This window comes from Hemibagrus wyckioides, linkage group LG14, assembly GCF_019097595.1.
Source record: "Hemibagrus wyckioides isolate EC202008001 linkage group LG14, SWU_Hwy_1.0, whole genome shotgun sequence".
Lineage (NCBI taxonomy): Eukaryota > Metazoa > Chordata > Actinopteri > Siluriformes > Bagridae > Hemibagrus > Hemibagrus wyckioides.
The window spans coordinates 11,046,254-11,065,853 of record NC_080723.1 but is presented as its reverse complement, the minus strand read 5'-3'; the positions used below and the strand labels follow the sequence as shown (position 1 = coordinate 11,065,853).

General features: G+C 38.7%; 1 protein-coding gene and 3 non-coding genes across 6 annotated transcripts in view; 2 read left to right on the top strand and 2 right to left on the bottom strand.

The window, feature by feature from the left end:
• Positions 1–329: 329 nt before the first annotated feature.
• Positions 330–453, top strand: LOC131365336 (U6atac minor spliceosomal RNA). Its single transcript, XR_009206638.1, has one exon. It is a non-coding gene; the product is annotated as a U6atac minor spliceosomal RNA (small nuclear RNA).
• A 1,450-nt stretch (positions 454–1,903) lies between these two features.
• Positions 1,904–2,039, bottom strand: LOC131365365 (U4 spliceosomal RNA). Its single transcript, XR_009206659.1, has one exon. It is a non-coding gene; the product is annotated as a U4 spliceosomal RNA (small nuclear RNA).
• Positions 2,040–4,768: 2,729 nt separating this feature from the next.
• LOC131365366 (U4 spliceosomal RNA) lies at positions 4,769–4,909 on the bottom strand. The gene has a single exon (XR_009206660.1). It is a non-coding gene; the product is annotated as a U4 spliceosomal RNA (small nuclear RNA).
• Positions 4,910–18,536: 13,627 nt separating this feature from the next.
• The window catches only part of plxnb2b (plexin b2b), a 139,857-nt gene continuing 138,793 nt past the window's right edge, over positions 18,537–19,600 (top strand). For all 3 annotated transcript variants that reach the window (XM_058407908.1, XM_058407909.1, XM_058407910.1), the window contains exon 1: positions 18,537–18,956. The gene's annotated coding sequence lies outside the window, so the exon portion shown is untranslated. The remainder of the gene's footprint in view (positions 18,957–19,600) is intronic.

Below are 19,600 nucleotides of genomic sequence, written 5' to 3'. Positions count from 1 at the left end.
CATTATTTTATATAACTTATGAAACATTATTAAAACAGCTCATAGCAGGTTTGCAGAGAAGTACACACCATTTCACACTGCTATTATTAGCATTAGCATAATATCACAATTTACATGGAATCCTAAAAACGCATTACTTTTTCAGTTACACAACCACACTGACACCTAGTGTTCATCTGGGTCTTAAACTGAACTGGGTAAAAAACTCAATAAAAAAGTTCATAGAGAGGGATAGGATGCTAAGTACATGTTTGTTCTTAGCTAAGACACTATGATTTGCTGTGTCAGTCCTGAAAGAACAACAGCAACAAATACAACACATTATTTATGTGTTGTATGAAAGGAGAGAAGGTTTGCACTCCCCTTGACAAGGGTGGAAGAGATCCTAGTGGCCTACAGCATATACACGGTTAAGGCACTGCCATCTACTTCGGCATTTCTAACCAAGTTTGGAGGCAGTGGTAGTTCAAGTGGTTAGGGCTCTGGGTCATTGACTGGAAGATCAGGGTTCAAGACCCGGAATCGCCAAGCTGCCGCCATTGGGCCCTTGAGAAGACCCCCAACCCAACCTTCTCCAGGGGGTGCGGCATCCTGGCTGACCCTGTCCTTTGACCCCAACTATTTCACACCATATTAGGGCAGATACTATACTTCTGTAACTTGCTAACACTTTAAAACTTTCTTTTTAGGCAAATATCCTGCCTTCTGGTGTAAGTGTTGAGGGTTTGGCCTTAGTAATTAAAAATCTTCTAGGGAATAGAAAGGAAATCGTGTAAATTTTAGAAATACTTTCTTGAAATTTACTTTAAATGGTTTATTGCTGTTTAGTGTAGTGTTTAATATAGACGTTGTAAAATAAACATGTACATATAGATATAAATGTAGATATTGAAATATTGATGTAATATGTTAATAATTACTCAATACACAATGAATAATCTGTATAAGGTTAATCTTAAACTCAAATCCATCAATGAATAAAGATTTATGATCGAACAGAATCCTAGTCTAAAGATAAATTTGAACAGTACAACCCCAATTCCAGCACGGAGAAAAGAAATCATATTCTTAATATAGATTAAATAAATGACTGCAAATATGTCTGGATGGACTCAAGGGTTTTGAAAGTCTACCTCTTCCTCTGAATCTGAAATCACACACATTCGGACGCTGTGTTCACTGTGTACATTCTGAATGAATCTTTAATAAGACTCGGGAACAACGAGTCGACTCAGAGAGCGATTCTTCATTTTGTATTGACCGCGCATGCGCAACATCCTATGGGTTCTGTACTGAAAATATGATTAGTTCATCTCCCGAGTCGTTCGTTCATCACGTGACCACTTCCTGGCTCAATATCTTACAGTCAATAATACTAATGTAATGTTGTATAATATTTAGGAATTATCATACAATTATCAAAAGACATGTGCAGTGAACAAAATGAAATGAAAAAGTTCTGTCCTTGTTCCCGTCAGTCTCGTCTGGCCTTGGTTGATTTATAGTTTTGTCTTATTCTAAATGTGATCAACGTTAGCGTAAGTAAATGTGTCGAGGTAATTGGCTGTTAACACGTAACATTGTAATTATATTCTGCTGAAGTGAACGAAATGACTCGAAAAAAGGATCTAATGAACGAGATTCAAAGATCCGGGTCAGTAAAATGATCCGAATTTCCCCATCACTACTAAGAAAGTAGTTCCTCCTAATGCGCATATTATAATTTGTAGATATTGTGTAACCAAATGAAACTGTGGACATCATCCATGACTAGATCACACTGCACCATTCCTAACAACAAAAAATAAAATATTCGCGTAAAAAAAACAACAACAACATAATGTTACAAAAACACAAATAAAAATAATCAACAACCAAATCTACTCTTCACTAAAGAAATCAGTCTCCGTAGAAACCGTCAAAAATTGCCATTGCCGACTAAAAGTCGTCAAGGCGGGGTATTGGGTAAAGTTTTCAACTAGCAATAATCGCGCCTCGGATAAACCTCATAGGCTACGATACTGCCACTGCGCAAAGCTGAAGAATTTTTTTCGTGACACCAGGAGAGGCATTCAAATGTTTAAGACACCCGCTGACGGTTAAGATTAAATAACCACATAATCAAAGTAAAAAACAAATTAATGCTTTAATTAAGTGTTAGAAGTTAAATAAACATCACGTGAACATACACGGACTAGAAACGTTGATCACTACATTAACTATTAAATCATCCTTTAAAAAATACATCTAGAAATATCCGCGCAGTGCATTATGGGAGACAAACAGTACGCTAGTAGGGGCCAATCAGAGGCGTAGGGAAGTTTCTGTAACTAATGGCTCCAACTTGTTAACGATATACACGACTAAATTACGTGAAAGTGATCCGTGTTGTCTGACTTATTCACAAACACAACATTCGCAACAAGCAACCGATTTCAGCTTTGTTTCGTACACACTTCCTGAAAGCTGCCCGATGCTGCTGACGTCATTTCTAACGCAGTCCATAGGAACACGTGACGCGACAAGAGAACTGTTTCATGAATATTTATATGAAATGACTTATAAAATTGTGTAGCTGTGTTGTAAAACTTGTATATCTGTATAGAATAATAAAGAAATGTTAGTGAGTCAAATCAAAGATTTATTTTTATTTCCGGTATGGATAGCGCGATATCGCGCCACTAGATGGCTGTAGAAATGCACGTTGCCAATCCCTCCAGAATATAACACTGCAGAAGAGAGATAAAGTTCATAATGCTTTAGGCAACACGGAGAGAAAACTAGTTACAACCATCCTATAAACATCACATTTGTGAAATCAGGAGAATTATTTGAAGATGTTTCGAGTAGAATAGATTCAATTTGTTCAGGGATCCAGTTAATAAAATTATTTAAAAGGTCACTGGAGAGGTCAGGAAAGCTTCCTGAACGGATTCTACACAGAAAATGTGTGGTTCTTCTTGTGAGTACAACTGCAGTCTAAATAATGATCTAATCAAAGCATAAAGAGTAGTGTAATACATGCCAACTGAACATTCACAGACTAGACACGCTAATCAATAAATGAATCATTGAATCATTACGAATCAAAAATTACGTGTAGAAATATCCGCATGGTATTAAGGGTGGGGGGTGGGGGGGGGCAGGAGCCAATCAGAAACGAGAGAAGCTAGCACACTAAATATCTTATTTGTATTAAGTACATTACTCTCTCTTACTCACTTTGTCCTACTGTTGCAGTTTATTTCCCTAGTTCAGATTATTTACCATTTCAGGTGAAGTTTCTGCTTGATTGTTTGTTCCGGTTATTTATTTACATAACTATAGAACTATAAACACCAATCAGACATAACATTATGAGCACTGACAAGTGAAGTGAATAACACTGATTATCTCCTCATCATGGCACCTGTTAGTGGGTGGGATATATTAGACAGCAAGTGAACATTTTGTCCTCAGAGTTGATGTTAGAAGCAGGAAAAATGGGTAAGAGTAAGGATTTGAGCAAGTTTGACAAGGGCCAAATTGTGATGGCTAGACCACTGGATCAGAGCATCTCCAAAACCGCAGGTCTTGTGGGGTGTTCCCGATCTGCAGTGGTCAGTATCTATCAAAACTGCTCCTAGAAAGGAACAGTGGTGAACCGGTGACAGGGTTATGGGTGGCCAAGGCTCACTGATGCAGGTGGGGAGCGAAGGCTGGCTTGTGTAGTCTGACCCAAGCTAAGTTCTGATAGAAAGGTGTCAGAATACACAGTGCATGATGGAACACCCCACAAGAGCTGCAGTTTTGGAGATGCTCTGATCCAGTCACCTAGCCATCACAATTTGGCCCTTGTCAAACTCGCTCAAATCCTTATGCTTGCCCATTTTTCCTGCTTCTAACACATCAACTTTGAGGACAAAATGTTCACTTGCTGCCTAATATAGCCCACCCACTAACAGGTGCCATGATGATGTAGCAGTTTCATAGTTTCATGATGCCAGGTAGATTTTGCCTAATTAATTCTAAGTTAGTAATAAGTTAGTTAATAATAAGTTCATTTTGATGTACTTCTGTGTAATTTGGTAGAGCTGAAGTCTGACATTCCTTGAAAATGTCAAATCTGAAAGTGCAGAACTCCCCCAAATGGTAATCTAAAATGTTATCTCAGAGATCCTCATAACCACTTACTAGTGTCAAGGAACCTATTTTGAATTATTGCACTTTTTAAAAAAAAAAAATGAAGAGAACCTAATAAGTAAAGCAGAACTATAGCACTAGTGGAAATGATATATTGTTAAACCAATTAAAGATGACAACCACAGGCCGAGCCACAAAGTAATGTAATGCTAGACCATCGCTGTAGTAAACCAGTACCTAGCTAAAAGTTGATTCTTGTATTGTTGGAATGTGAAGTTAATAATTTTTTTTTTTTTTTTTGGTAGTGTTACCCATCTCCTGGCCAAGCACAACAAAAATCATATAAATAATAAGTTAAATAAAATTTAAAAAATAAATAAATTGCTACAGCATATATAAAACCACATTACATCCTATTATTCTTCTTCCTTCTACTTACTCTCTCTGATCAGCAATGATTAACAATTTAATAAGCAAAACTTTCCTTTGTTTTCAGAGCTAACTGTATTGCTTTACCAACTAACACGAATTAATAAAGTATTACACCAGTAAAAATTTTACAACCATAAAAGTTAACACCGACACTAAATTAGTAGATATCCATTTACAAAACCAAAAGGGATCTGTTATTAAACCGAATTACCAGTTTCCGTAGAAACCGTCAAAAATTGCCACAGCCGACTATATTTCAAGTCGTCAAGGCGGGGTATTGGGTAAAGTTTTCAACTAGCAATAATCGCGCCTCGGATAAACCTCATAGGCTACGATACTGCCACTGCGCAAAGCTGAAGAATCGAGTCTTGGCATCAAGTGAGGAGTTCTAAAGATTAACACATACGCTGACGGTAGACAGTCAATAAACACCTAATTAAAACATAATCAGTAGTGTAATAAATGCAAAAACAAAAAACATATTTATACTAAACACGTTAATTAATGAACGCTCCATTAAATCATTTTTAAAAACATTATCGAGATGTGTTCGCGTTGCATTGTGGGAGGCAACCAACTCGCCGCTAGGAACCAATCAGACGCGAGAGGGGCGTTTCTGCAAAAAAAAATTAAAAAATAAATAAAAAATGGACCGAACTGTGTAACGACATACATCTCTAAATCCGGGCTAATGTTTCCCTTCTGCTTAAAAAAAAGAAGAAGAAGAAGATCTTTTATTCATAAACCTCATGACCATCCGTCGCTATAGCAACTGGTTTGAGTTTTTGGAGTGTAAACACATCCTGTTGGTGCTTCGTGGCTTATGACGTCATCAGTTTCTGTGTGTGTGTGTGTGTGTAACAGTGAATATTGGTTGCACTCTTAATATAGGATAAAAAAAATAATTAAACATGTGAGTGAGTGATCCACTTCCGGTATGTAAAGCTCGACATTGCACCGCTAGATGGCTGTAGAACTGCGTGGATTTCCAAATTCTAATGATTTAAAAATAAACAGATGGCTCCTGAACCGTCAACCTAACCTTCACCGGCGTTACTCTAAGGTTATTTCTGAGGTACTTTGTTCCAGTTGAAGAAGACCTTAAAGGGCTCTACTATGTTCCTCATACAATACTAGATCTGTTCAAAGTTGCCTGTGAGCTGAATAACATTTCTGTAGTAAACGGTTTGTTTAGTTAGACTGTTTGATTCTACAGATGGAAAAACTTTCCCATTATAATCGCTGCAAGTGTTGTGAAAGATCACCCATCACTCGCATTATCTAAGCATGGCCTTACTGTCTGTCTGCACTGTCAAGGCTTGTCTGAACCCTTTAAGGAGAACAGAGTCAGATGTTGACAGGGATTAAGAAGCCAAATAACACATTACATCTTTACAAAATGCTTAAACCGCCATCTCATGTATATTATCACATAAATACTGTGTCATAAGACTGATATGTACTAAATATGTCATAAATGGACAGGGAAGATATCATAAGCTGTCATGAATTCTCACACAGTCTATGTCGAGTGATATGTTTTTACAGTCTGCATGTGCTGGTACGAGAGAATTTTTACGTTATTTATGTCATATGTATGTTCTTAGAAGGCATTATAATGCATAGTGTTGATATAAATGATTCACATTGCTGATGTAAATGTACGTATCATGTATTTATGATATGGGGAAAAAAGGAAACCCTGACATCCAAATAAATTAAACAACAACAAATTGGCTTAAAAAATTAAATCATGATTAATTCACAAATTAAAATCATGCTGAGCATATTTCAGGTCTAAGCACCAAACATCAAAACTGTTTCAGGCAACAGACCTCAGTGACATTTGTAAGTGACACAAACAAAAAGTTGTATAATTTGCTAATATTTGTGTAGTTCATGTTTATAGTTGTTACATTTTCTAAACAGGGACTGAAGAGTTAACTCTCAGTGCCGGTCCCAAGCCAGGATTAAATGGGAGGGTTGTGTCAGGAAGGGTAAAAACCTGTGCCAAATTGAAACATGCGGACCAAATGATCTGCTGTGGCAACCCCAAACAGGGAGCAGCCGAAAGAACAACAAGAACATTTTCTAAATAGGGAATCAAAAGTAGATTAAGGATCTGTCAATTTGGTTGATGTAAAACTTTGAGACAAAACATAGTAATGTGCAACCCAGCTTCTGGAGGGTTTCTGGAATGTTCTTCTAGCATGTCTGGTACATTAAGACTTGAAATAGGCCCTTACATACACTATATCACTGAAGGATGCAGACACCTGACTAATCACACCCACATATACAGTATTTGTGAAACATCCAAATAGTGGATTTAGACTCCCTCCACGTTTCTGGGAAGGCTTTCCATTCAAGTTTGGAACCTGACCCAGAGTTTATGCCAGGAGTATCCAACCTTATCTGCAAAGGGCTTGTGTGCAGGTTTGCATTCCAATCAAGCAGGAGCCACACCCGATTCTGCCTTTTTAATCAGTTAATCTTAGCTTTCAAAAGAATTAAGTTTGGCTTCTTCTTCTTCTTTGTTGGAAGGAAAATCTGCACCAACTCTGGCCCTTTTTGGATAAGATTGGACACTTCTGGTATGGTCTGTCAATGGTCTTAAGTGGTGTTGAGGTCAGGGCTCTGTGCAGACCAATCCAATTCTTCCACTCCAACCTTGCCAAACCATGTTCTCATGGAGTTCTCATGCTGGAACAGGTTTGGGCCTCTGAGATCTAGTGAAGGAAATCTTAATGGTACAGCATACTAAGACAATTGTGTGCTTCCAACTTTGTGGCAACAGCTTGAGGAAAAAACATATATGAATGCGATGGTCATTACTGTATATCCTCATTAGTATAGCTAAATCAAAATCACCATAGTGTTATCTCCCTACCTCTGTCCATGTTTCACATCCCTGTACAGTATAACCCCTTGCTCCGCATTGTCGAATATATGGCTAGAATATCATGGCAGCAGTGAATGTCTCTCATATCCCTTAGCAGTCAAGTTGTCAGTTTGATTTTCTCTGCTGAGTTCCAGTTGTCTGTCACACTGACAGTGCACACTGGGGGTCTGAGCATTTCTAATTGTGGTGTCAGATTAGGATCCTTCAGCTCAGCAGAATGAACATCTGTTCTATTTTTTCCCCTAAACGTTTCCAGACGACTTAAAGTCGGCCTCTGTTGTATTTCAGAGGAGAAGATTGTACTTTGCTTTTTATAGATCGACACCACATATGTATGTAAAATCTATAATGTATGCTGTAGTTTACAGAACACAGATTCTATCGATTTAATGATTTGTTAAGACTGTAAAAAGCCACAAATGGTGTGATGTATATTCATGTATGGCTGCCAGAGGAATGGGCTCAGTTGTCTAAAGGGACACTTCATAGCAACAAAAGGATGCAACAAGAAGAAATATCTAAACTTCTCTGGTCCAACCAATGTGATTCGCTCTGCAGCAGCAGAGTTAATGAAAATTTTTTACTAAAGGACATCAGATTGTAATTGTAAACACTGTCTCACACTCATCCCAGGAATTGTTTTCATAATATGTTCATTCTGGACATTATGGCAGTCTATAGTCATATGTTTTTCAGTGTTAGACAATTTCTAGAAGCTCATAAACATCTCCTTTATGTACTTTAAGCAAGCGGACAAGAGGACAATAGCGAATAGAGTTAACAACAACCTACCCTTACCCTTACTTACTCCTCTACACCTGTATACTGTGCTGATTTATAATCTCATGTCACCCAGGAAAAGATGGGTTGCTCTTGAGTATAGTTCCTCATATTTTCTCAGGAAATTTTTCCTTGACATTGTCAGTGCTGTATTGCTCATCATGGAACTATACCTAGTTCCAGTTTTCTGCTTTGTGACAGAGTCTATTGTTATAAGCTCAATAGAAATAAAAATTGGATTAACTGAAAAGGACTTGTACCCATGACAGTTGTATTGATCAGGCTATTTATTCTAATATCTGGATCTTCAGGATAAAGAGAATCATAGTAAAGCACACAAAAGAGAGAAGAGCAGGGATTTGTCAGGTTATTTGCTTGCTTCCTTAAGTAGCATCAGTGGTTTATTATCTTATTTCATCAACCTTTCATTGCTGTCTGCTGATAGGAATTTACATTAACATTGTGAATGTCAATGAGCTGAATGTATGTTTGTGCCAGAGTTGCTGTTCATTGCTCTCTGCAGGATCTCCTCACTTTGCTGACAGCGATTTTTTTTGTGCCAAGTACAAGGAGAGCAGTGAGCCATGACATTGTAGAGGTCTGAGATTGTGAAAGTTTGGTGAGAGTGCAGGTAACAGCGTTACAGCCTGTCAGTGCTTAGAGTCTCTAGGAAACATGCACTTTCCCCTCACATGTGGCTAAAAATGACCTGTGATTGAGAAGGACTGAATGAATCAGTCAACTGGAATCCATCTGAGGCACAGAATGTACTCTAATAAAGGCATTGGGGTTGTATAAGCTTTTACAGAGAGGGATTATTTGTGATAAAATATGAAGTGAAAAGGAATGTAATACAGAAATAAACCAAGCTCTTGATATAAGTAAAGATGATATATGAAGTGAATCTTGTACACGAATAATAAAAGAGTTTCTGGGCTTCAAATGTCCTGTATCTAATGTCTAATGTCTTGTATTTGGCCAATAGATCCTTTTCTAGAAATGGTTCTATGAAGAACACTTGGAGAGTAATGAACCTAATAATATCAGTTCTATGAGTCAAAGAATGTATAAGGTGCCTATGTTTTAAAATTTCGTATTATAGAAAAGCTCAATTAGTTGATTAAATTTGTGAAAGAGTTAAAACAGAAATGATAGAAACGTTTCATTAAGAGATTGTATATAATAATAATAATAATAAAGAGAAAAAAGAAACCATCTAACTTGGATTCAAAGAACCTCATTGGGTTAATTTCTACATAAAGAACCATTTTGTGGTTCCTTAAATGAAACAAGTGATTGAACCGTGTAAGGTTCTATGTAGGACCATTTATTTTACAAGTGTACTGATCCTTTATATCAGGAGCAGCTCTGATGAGAGTGTGTACACACTTGGCTTCATTCGCCCTCCACCTTCTGGATTATTTCTGACTGATTCAGCAAGGAAGCCGGATCCTGTAGCAAGCAGGCGACCCTGATAACACAGCAGTGCTCCCACCATCACACGTTCTCCAGGGATTAACTGTTCTGTGAATGTTTATGTTTTGGTTGATATGAGATGAGCATGAAGTTCATGTCTCGCTCACTTTATGTTGCTCACTTTTGGCAGTGATACTGAGCAAAATGTACACATCTGGGAAGTAGTGTGTAAGGCAGTGGTTTACTGACTGGAAGGGTGTGAGTTCAAACCCCAGCATTACCAAACCGCCGCTCCCTCATCTGCTCGGTTGTTCAGTTGAATCCTGTCTCATTTCGCTTTGGATAAAAGTGTCAGCAAATCATCAAATGCAAATATGTACTGATGACTAACAGGATAATCATGATTATTTTGCTATCAATCATTTTTCTCACAATTTTTTTGCCAAGAATGAAATCTTTATACCATAGCACTTTAGAATTCTCACAACTTATTGGTTTTGTATAACATGTTGGCTCTGGAATTCAAATCACAAGTTTATATTTAGACTCATTCTAATACTGAGTCTCATTTATCAGTCTTTCTTTTTTTTAATAAAGTTAATGTGTAGAAATGTTTGCTTCAGCCAATCCCAAACAATAATGTTCTGCCAGAATTACAAAAGTTCCAGAAATGCTGTGTGTGTGTGTGTGTGTGTGTGTGTGTGTGGGTGTGTGTGCACCTGTAAAGCATAAGGCACGTTCTCCACACAGCTCATTTGATGTAGTGATGCCGACACAGACCCATAAACACTGAAGTGCACAAACAGCTGGGAGCATGACATGAAGAATGAGGGTAAAGTCTATAAGACAGAAGGCTTTGTGTTGGCTTTTTTATGTTCTTTCATTAATACAAATTATAGAAAAGGACCACAAAATTGCTTTGATGTTATTTTTAGCATGAAGATCTGGTCTGGCCTAGTAAACTAGCATGAGGATATGTTTTGGACTATATACTGTGTCTATAAATCCCTCTGTATGAAGGCACCTGCTACAAACAGTAAACATGTAATAAAATGAAGCAAAAATAAACATATACTCAACAGAATATTCCAGATATAAAAGTGCAGTAATCCACGCGCGTGGTCTGAAGTTGAAGAAGTCGACGTTTTCTAATGCATAACTGTACACACTCTGAGGAGCATGAGTGGGATATGAAGCTTTTTCTGGAATTTACAGTGTTATCTTCAATATCAGGTTTCTTGTGTAAAAACACTTGTCTGAAAGATTTAAGAATAAATTCCTTTATATTCAACTTGCTATACAAGACCCATTGTTTCTAGAGTAAAAAAAAAAAAAAACAACTCAAAGTGTCTTCTGTGGTTGATGGTCCATAATTTAAACTTTTTTTCTGGTTCATAATTTAAACCTTAACCTTAATGTTTGAAATGATTTCAGTTTCTGACTGATGATGTCTGGACACCTTTTTTTAAGGTTCACAAAATACAATCACTTTCTCTGACCCACAAATTAACCCACAGATGAGAGATGCTCAGGGGTTTAGTAACCACTCTAGGCTGTACTTTAGCAAGAGTGATAGTGTCATGCAGATCAGCTAATCAATTTTCTCCATGTATATCTGTTACACAATGGAACTGAAATATAATTAATTGGAAATAGGTTTTGCTGCTTGTGCCTGACGTGTTGGAAAGTTCTTCCAAGTGTGTAATGATGTGGTACTGGGATTGACAGCAGTATATATTTTATTATTTTGCATATAATAACTTTTCTGCAAATTCATTTGGAATAAAAGCATGGAAGGCTGTGACAGGGAACTGCAAAATTTACAAGCTTTAATGGTCCTTCGATTATTCCTCTTGGGAAACAACTTGAAGGTTTTATGTAGAGCCATACAAGACTTTACACTTAGACTTGAGTACTTAATAAACCTTTGAGGAATGCATAGATAATTGTTTTTCTTTTTCTTATTTCCTCAACATTATCACACTAAAAATAAAAATCACTTTTAAACAACAATAGAATTAGAATATTGCTACATATGCCACCATGTTCATAGCAGTGTAATGCACATCGACTTTAGCTTGTACATGTAGAAAACTCATAACGTAAACAGAACTCATCAAACGCATTAAAAGGCCCTTTCATGTATCCTTTGACTCTTAGCCCATGGATGAAAATAGAGCATGGCAGATGGCAGAGCCACAGCACTGTTTCAGCATGAGAGCCCAGGCAGCACCCACGCAATACCCACTGTGCCATGAGAGAGCCTGGATTTGCATTCCGCCAAGCAGAAACATGAAAATCATACTGAAAAATGCACCTCCAAAAACCTACTCTCTAAACCTAAATCTCAGGCTTTTAAACAGCAGAACTGTCTGAGCTGTCACTATAGAGGACATATAGTTTATAGGTAATAAGATTTTTAGTTTCAGCACCAAAAATCCTTTCAGATTATCCAGATTATAGCACTAGGTCTTACACTAGAAATCAGCAGCTCTATAAACGTTTAGTAATGATCTGAATGATTAAAGAGGTCAATACACTTTATGGTCGCGCATGTGTGTGTGTGTGTGTGTGTGAGAGAGAGAGAGAGAGAGATGCTGATATTTTCATCATTGGTATTGACCATTTAATTAGTACAGGTTAATTAATGTTTGGATTATGGCTCCTGCAGTAGACTATTTATAGTCCTTTGGTACAGAACGTTTATCCCATCTCCAGAATAAAGAAAACTAAAAAAAGGGTTTTCAGCTTGTGTTTGATTTCTTCTTCAAAAGCTGGCCCCAATATCAGGAAGAAACTGATAAAATGGAGGAAATAAGATTTTGTCAGAGAGATTTTTCTTTGCGTACAAGAGTCAGCAAATTTTTATACAACTTTTTTTCCCCTTCTTCCAGTATTACAAAATTAATTTTCTCTTATGAGCAGTGGTTGAGAGAGACTGAGTCAGAGTTGCCAGCTGTTCCTTAGTACTACAACAGATGCTGTCATGGGTAAACAAAAGCTCTGTAGCCTGTTCATCACACATGTACATGTACGCACTAAACTCCACTCTGAAATGTTACAACTGAGGCTGATTTCAGCTTTCAGAATTCATAACCTGTAGTATACCTTTAGTACAGGACTTGGGATTTGCAGACAGATCTCAGTGAACATTTTACTGTCATCCTAGAAGTATCAACTAGCTCGATCCCAGAGCTTTCCCAAAGTGTACCGTTATTCCGCCACAGGCACTTTGAGAGTCATAAGTCAGAGAGAAAAATCAGTGCTGCGCTCCAATGGCTTGTGCAATGATTCCAGGCCTGCACTTAATAGTATTCATGCCTGAAATAACCTGCCTATGAGTGTGTCTGATGTGTTTTCTCAGCTCCATTCCCTCCTGCCATGGCAGCCATGTCTGTGTCAGTTCTCCATCTGGTGTCAAGTCTTACCTCCATTCCTGAATCATCTCAGAGTTAACACCTATCTGGAGCTACGATCACAACTCTTTCACTTAGAAAGTATGCCTTGTGAAGAGTGAAGTTCCCTGTTTGGGAAAATATGAAGCCTGAACCACACTCATTTGATCTACTGAACCACTCTCATTTGATTTTCTTAAGTACAACTAAATCACAAACCAGTGCATAGACACCCACTGAGGGATTTATTAGGAGCACCACCGTAATACTGAGCAGGACCTCACTTTGCTCTCAAAACAGCTTCTTTTCTTCATGGCATGGATTCAACAAGATGTTGAAAACATTCCTTTGGGATTCTTGCCTGTGTTGAAATGATTGCATCAGTGCAATTCCTGTAGATTTTTCACATCCACTTTCCTGCTGTGAATCTGCCGTCGTACCACATTCCAAAGGTGATCTATTAGATTCAGATCAGATTCATGAAACCATTTTTAGATGAATTTTGCACTGTGACATGGTGCATTATGCATCAGAGCTCCAGTTTTGGTGAGTCTGTGCTCACTGGAGCCTCAGATATGGAACAGAAAGTGGAATGTGACGTGATCTTCTGCTGTTTTAGCTCATCTACCTCAAGGTTTAATATGCTCTTTATTCTGAGATGCTTTCTGCTCACCACCATTGTACAGAGTGATTATCTGAGTTACCTTAGACTTTCTGTCAGTTTGAACCAGTATGACCATTGACCTCTCTTGTCAACAAGGCATTTCCATCTGCACTGGATGTATTTTCTTTGTTGCACCATTCTGAGTAAACTCTAGAGACTGCTGTGTGAAAATCTCAGGAGATCAGCAGTTCTAGAAGTCCTCTAACCAGCCTGTCTGGCACCAACAATCATACCACAGTCAAAATCAATCAGATCAAATTTTTTTTTGCCGTTCTGATGGGTGAACATTAACCAAAGCTGCTGGTTGTAATTTGCATGATTTTATGCACTGCTGTGCTGCCACCCAATTGGCTGATTAGATAATTGCATGAATGAGTAGGTGTACAGGTGCTCAGTGAGTGTATGTCACTCCTGCTGCTAGTGAAATAAAAATAATGATTCTAAGGAGTAGGATTAAAAAAAATGTGGCTAGAAGAATAGAAGACTATATGTTCTAATAAATGTTCTTAAATGTAACTTTGTCAAGTTATGTAACTTGCTATGGAGTTCAAGTCATATAAACAGTAGGGGGCGCTCACACTATACTGTGCTTTTAGCAGACTAGAGGCTGTGAGTACACTGTGGCTGGAGGTATCACAAGAGTCGAATTTCCTAGTATCAAGGTCATGATGTGATTGGGCAAGACCAGCCAAACCATGCTGATTCAGCATATATTAAAATAGAAAACGTGTTTAAATCTAAAGAAAAAGTGGTTTAATACTAGCTGGAAATGATGTCCTGCTATCTTGAGGACACAGACTGCTCATTCCCAAAATGGAGAAACCACATTCCTGCCTCACAATAGGCACGTCTGTCTCTCTGAATGTCGTCAGTTTGCAAAATATGCACATGATCTTGGCTGGCTTTCTTTTCTTTTTCATCTCATTACTTACTACCCCGAAGACATCTGAAGGAAATCCTCCCTTGTTTCTGCAATCATGTATAAGCGTATATACAGTAGCTTACATATGCTGCTGTTCCCTCGAGAGAACCTCCCTCTCTCTATCAGTCCATCCCTCCGGCCAGCTTGTTTCCAGCTGCTTCAGCACAATGAGCCTGACTCAGGGCTGTCAGTCTCTGTTCTCCCATAAGTCTTTGGGGCAGTACCCACTCTCTTCCCAGACAGCTGAATTTGCATAACCATAAATCACTTACTACACACCATAGTAACAGTGTGCACAACCAGGCTCCAGAACACTGTCAGATCAGATAAATGCCCACTGGCACTCTGTTCTTTCACTAAAGGACACTTTTCTAAAGGTGCTAGAATTCTCAGGCTGTAAATTATACACTTGACCAGAGGCTTAAGGGAGGGGGATGTAGAAAAAATGATATTTGCAGACATTTTCACTCTACATAACTACTGCATTTGGCTAGGAAATAAAGTGCATGCGAAACAGTACTGCAAGTGTTCATGGATTCAGCATCTACAACATCTGCTTGTTACTGAAAGTATGACAAATATGTCATTTAAATTATTTTTATTAGTAGTAGTATTACTGAACCAGACTGTTAAAGCTATGGCCTAGAAACATTCTTCCTGAAAACGAGACAAATTCAGTTAGCAATTTACCTTATATATCATCATGTTATACTACAATGTAACAGTCAAAAGTTTGTGGACACCTGACCATCACACTCACATGTGCTTGTTGAACATCCCATTCCAGATTTAATCCCTCCTTGCTGTTATAAACAATTCCACTCTTCTGGGAAGGCTTTCCATTAGATGTTGGAGCATGACTGTGGGGATTTGTGTTCTTTCAGCCATTTGAGCATTAGTGAGATCAGACACTGATGTCTGGAGTGCAGTCAGTGTTCCATTTCATCCCAACGGTGTTCAGTAGAGCTGAGGTCAGAACTCCAAGGTCCATGAAGCTTGCTTTGTACACAGTGTCCCTAGTTCCAGTGAAGGGAAATCTTAAAGCTAGATCATACCAAGACGTTCTATACAATTTTGTTGCAACAGTTTGGGGAAGAACCACATATGGGTGTGATGGTCTGGTGTCCATATACTTTTGGCCATATCTACTGTTGTGAAGCATGTGTGAGACAAATCCGTTCCTGTTATAACAGCTGTCAAACAGTGATGACTCTCGTGAAAACTAGAACAAAATTGCTTCTCATGTTAACAAGACACTGGAAAACACACAGTCCACGAGTCCTGAAGACTTTCCTGTGGAGGAAAACCTACATCCATTAATCATTATATTCAAATCCATTTATCATTCTATTTAGATTATTTAGGTGGTATGGCATCCAAGTCCCAGTGAATAAGCTGTTACTACAGAAACAATCAGGTAGAAGGAGCTTATCAATCTGCCTATCATTTATATAATAACCAGAAGTATTATCAGAGCTGTGTTGTTATAGAAAATTAATTAACACCTTCTGATCTGAGAATTCAACAGCGCTGGGGTAAATTGTGTGATATCACAACACTGTCTGATTGGTCAGAGGGTGTTGATTTTTTTTTTTTTTTTTTTACAGCACAGCTCTTACGGTAGTGCAGGCTGCAAGACAAAATCACAGGTTTATATTTGTGCACTCGTTCTAGTACAGTTTTTGAATTTCGGTAGTAACAGCTTATTCACTGGAACTTTTATCATAGAAGTTTTCTAAAGAACTGGAAATATATAACAAGAATAAAAGTTGCGGTAAGTCTAATGATTAATTAAAAGTCTAATTATTGATATGTTGAGGTTTTCTGTATGTGTTTCTGTATGTGACTATAAACTTATTACAAAATACTAAATGTCATTGTTTGATAAATAAAGTATTAATTGCTGTGGTATAAGATTTTTTTTATATTAACAGCATCTAGCAAAGTGAATTAGCCAATAGAAGAATTTCAAAAAATCTGAGGAATCTATTAAAAATTCAGAACATATGGAAAAAAAACCTTATGCTGTCCTATACACAGTCCTATTTACTCAGATGTGAGGATACAGTCTGCTCCTTAGACATGAAGAGACTCTTAGAAACTCTAGAATTTAGCATCCAAAGCTTCACTTAATCCAGGAATGCAGAGAATTCTTGACCTGACTGTTCCAGGTTTCCATTTGACGTAAGTCAAGAAAGCCAGTAAAGATACAAAAAATCCTGAGCACTGACTCTGTTTAGCATTCAGTAATATTATATGTAGTATTTGTATAGTAATAGTAGACTAGCTGAGATTCATGTAAGTAAACTGAATGAAGGTAAGATGAACCTTCATTCAGATGAAGATGAAGATGAAGACAAATGCATGGACTTCTTTAGGGTCTGAACACCTTACAGAGAGAAAAGCCTGAGAGGTCTGGAGTGGTTTGCGGGGATAAATGCGTAGGGTGGTGACAGAGTGATAACTCCTAAAGAAGTAGCTTTGTAATCAATAAGTACAGCATGAACTCAGTGAGTGATATACATTTGTGCCAAAAATATTGATCGCAAACTTCATATTTACAACCACACAGTGGGGCAAAGAATGGCGCAGTATATTGCTCTTCACTCCCAGAGATCAACTTTTCACTGTCCCATTATGGTAAGACGGTTCCTCCCAGGCTGTTACCTTCTGACAGGTGTCTGAGGCAGCAGATTCAATTTGGCTGACTGTAAACTAGTAAAGAGGGAAAAAAATGTGCTGGTGAGACGCTTGCTGATCATAACAGCCAAGGAAAATGGTGTAAATTTGCCAGATAGGATCAGGATCAAAACATAGAAGACCGTAAAAGTGTTATAGAAAAGGATTAAATAAATGTTTGTGTATTATGTTTATTCCTCTTGCTCCATTATTTTAAGTGAACCATTAGTTAAGGATTTGTTTCACATTTGCAGATGATGTCTCTTAAATTTAAGAATCTGTAGCGTGGCTTATGAAATCGTGTTCAAGTTTTCTACTTAAAAAAAGGATAGAAAAAATCTCAAAGTGACTGATCTCATGGGCAAATCCTTCATGGTGGATAATCAGAATAAATCCCAAGTCAATATTTTAATCAGAGGTTTAGGTTTAAATGGCTGATTTGTTAAGACAAGCTTAAAATGAAGTCATGCAGCATGACTGGAATTCAAATGAAACTCTGGTGAACAACTCATTGATTAGTACCATTCCTGTAGAGTTACCAGGATATGACCTGTCTCTGAACACAGTAAAGGGTGTTACTGAAGATAAATGAATGAACAAATGAATGAATGAATGCGTGATTAGTGTTAAAGTCTGGTATAACACTCTTGGTACAATCTCAGAATGACTCGAGAACTTCATTCAGAGTAAAAACCTAATCTCATTTATGGTGCCATATGCATCAAGTGATTTTTGCATGAAGTACAGGAAGAGAGCGAGATAAAGAAGAGCAATAGGCTAAAAGCTAAAAGTGCACTCATCGGCTTCTCCAGATCAGTGAGTGTTAAAGGAGGGAAACGAGAGCTCGTGCACATGTTTTCCGTGATAGAGTTTAATTTGTTTGCATTTTCTATCGGTTACATCTCTTCCAGCGCTCACCACAGGGAAAGGGGAGGAGAAAAGGGATCGCAGCCATCTCTCTCTCTCTCTCTCTCTCTCTCTCACACACACACACACACACACACCCTCTCTATCACATACACACACACACCCTGTCAGACTCTCTCTCCCTCTCCCTCTCAGGCTCTCTCTCTCTTTCACTCTTACTCTCATTTTCTCTCCCTCCCTCCCACCCTTTCACACACACTCTCTCCCTCCCTCCCTCCCTCCCTCTCTCCCTCCCTCTCAGACCCCCCGCCCTCTCTCTCTCTCTCTCTCTCTCTCTGCCCCCGCCGTCTTGTTTTCAGAGCAGCAGGCTACACTTCGCCTCCGTGTAGGCTACGTTAACGGCGCGTTGCCCGGATGTGGATGCGAGCAGGTCTCGCCTCCGACGGTACACACACTCACGCATACGCATACGCGCACACACACACACACACACACACACAGGCAACGTGCACACCTGGACGCGTCATGTGACCCGCTACCTGGGCGTGGAGAGAGATTGACAGTTATTTTGCTTCGATGCTTTTTTTGTTGAATAGGAGGCTCAGCTCAGAACGCGCTCTGTGCCAAATGCTGCCATTCTCTCTGCAAAAGTAAGATGTGAACTTTTTTGGCGTTGGCGTCACTTTGGGGGAATTTTATTTGTTGGTTTGTAATTTTATTATAAAAACAAAACCGCTGCCTGGACCTGTTTGTTCCGCTACTACCGATTCTGCCAAGGTGAGTAGAGTGGGGCGTGTGTGTGTGTGTGTGTGTGTGTGTGCACGCGCGCGTGTGTTTCTGAAACAAATGATACTATTCCGCGCTTTTCTGCTGTTGTTGTTTTTGTGTTTAAAGTGGCGAAGGCGCGCGGTTCAATCACGTCGTTTACGAAAGCGGACAAGTTCCGAAAGCACAAGGTAAGCGTGAGACAATCCGAGGTTTAGTGAAAGCTATATCAGAGGAGACATGAGAAGGCAGAGCATCTCAGACAGACAGACAGAAAGCAGTCTCGAGCATCATTAGGATAGGGTCGTCACCGCTGCGCGTGAAGGGTCAGGCTCTCGCGCGTGTATTGTTGCCATGTAGGGCGGCTTCCTGTTTATTGTGCTGTATTTATGTGACACCGGATTGTGGATACAAGCTGGCAGAGTAAATGGAGGGTTTGGTTTCTAGATGAACTGATTGAGTAATTGATTTGGAAACAATGCGTCCAACAGCTGGGCGTCTCGACGTGTGTGACTCTATAACACACGGTTTTGTTTGGAACCGAGGGTCGCTGTTTGGCAGGATCAGCTCTTCTACTATTCTGTACAGCAGCGTCCTGACTGTTGTGTGTTGTGTGCGGTCTTACTATAACGTGTGTACCAAACTTACTTTCAGTC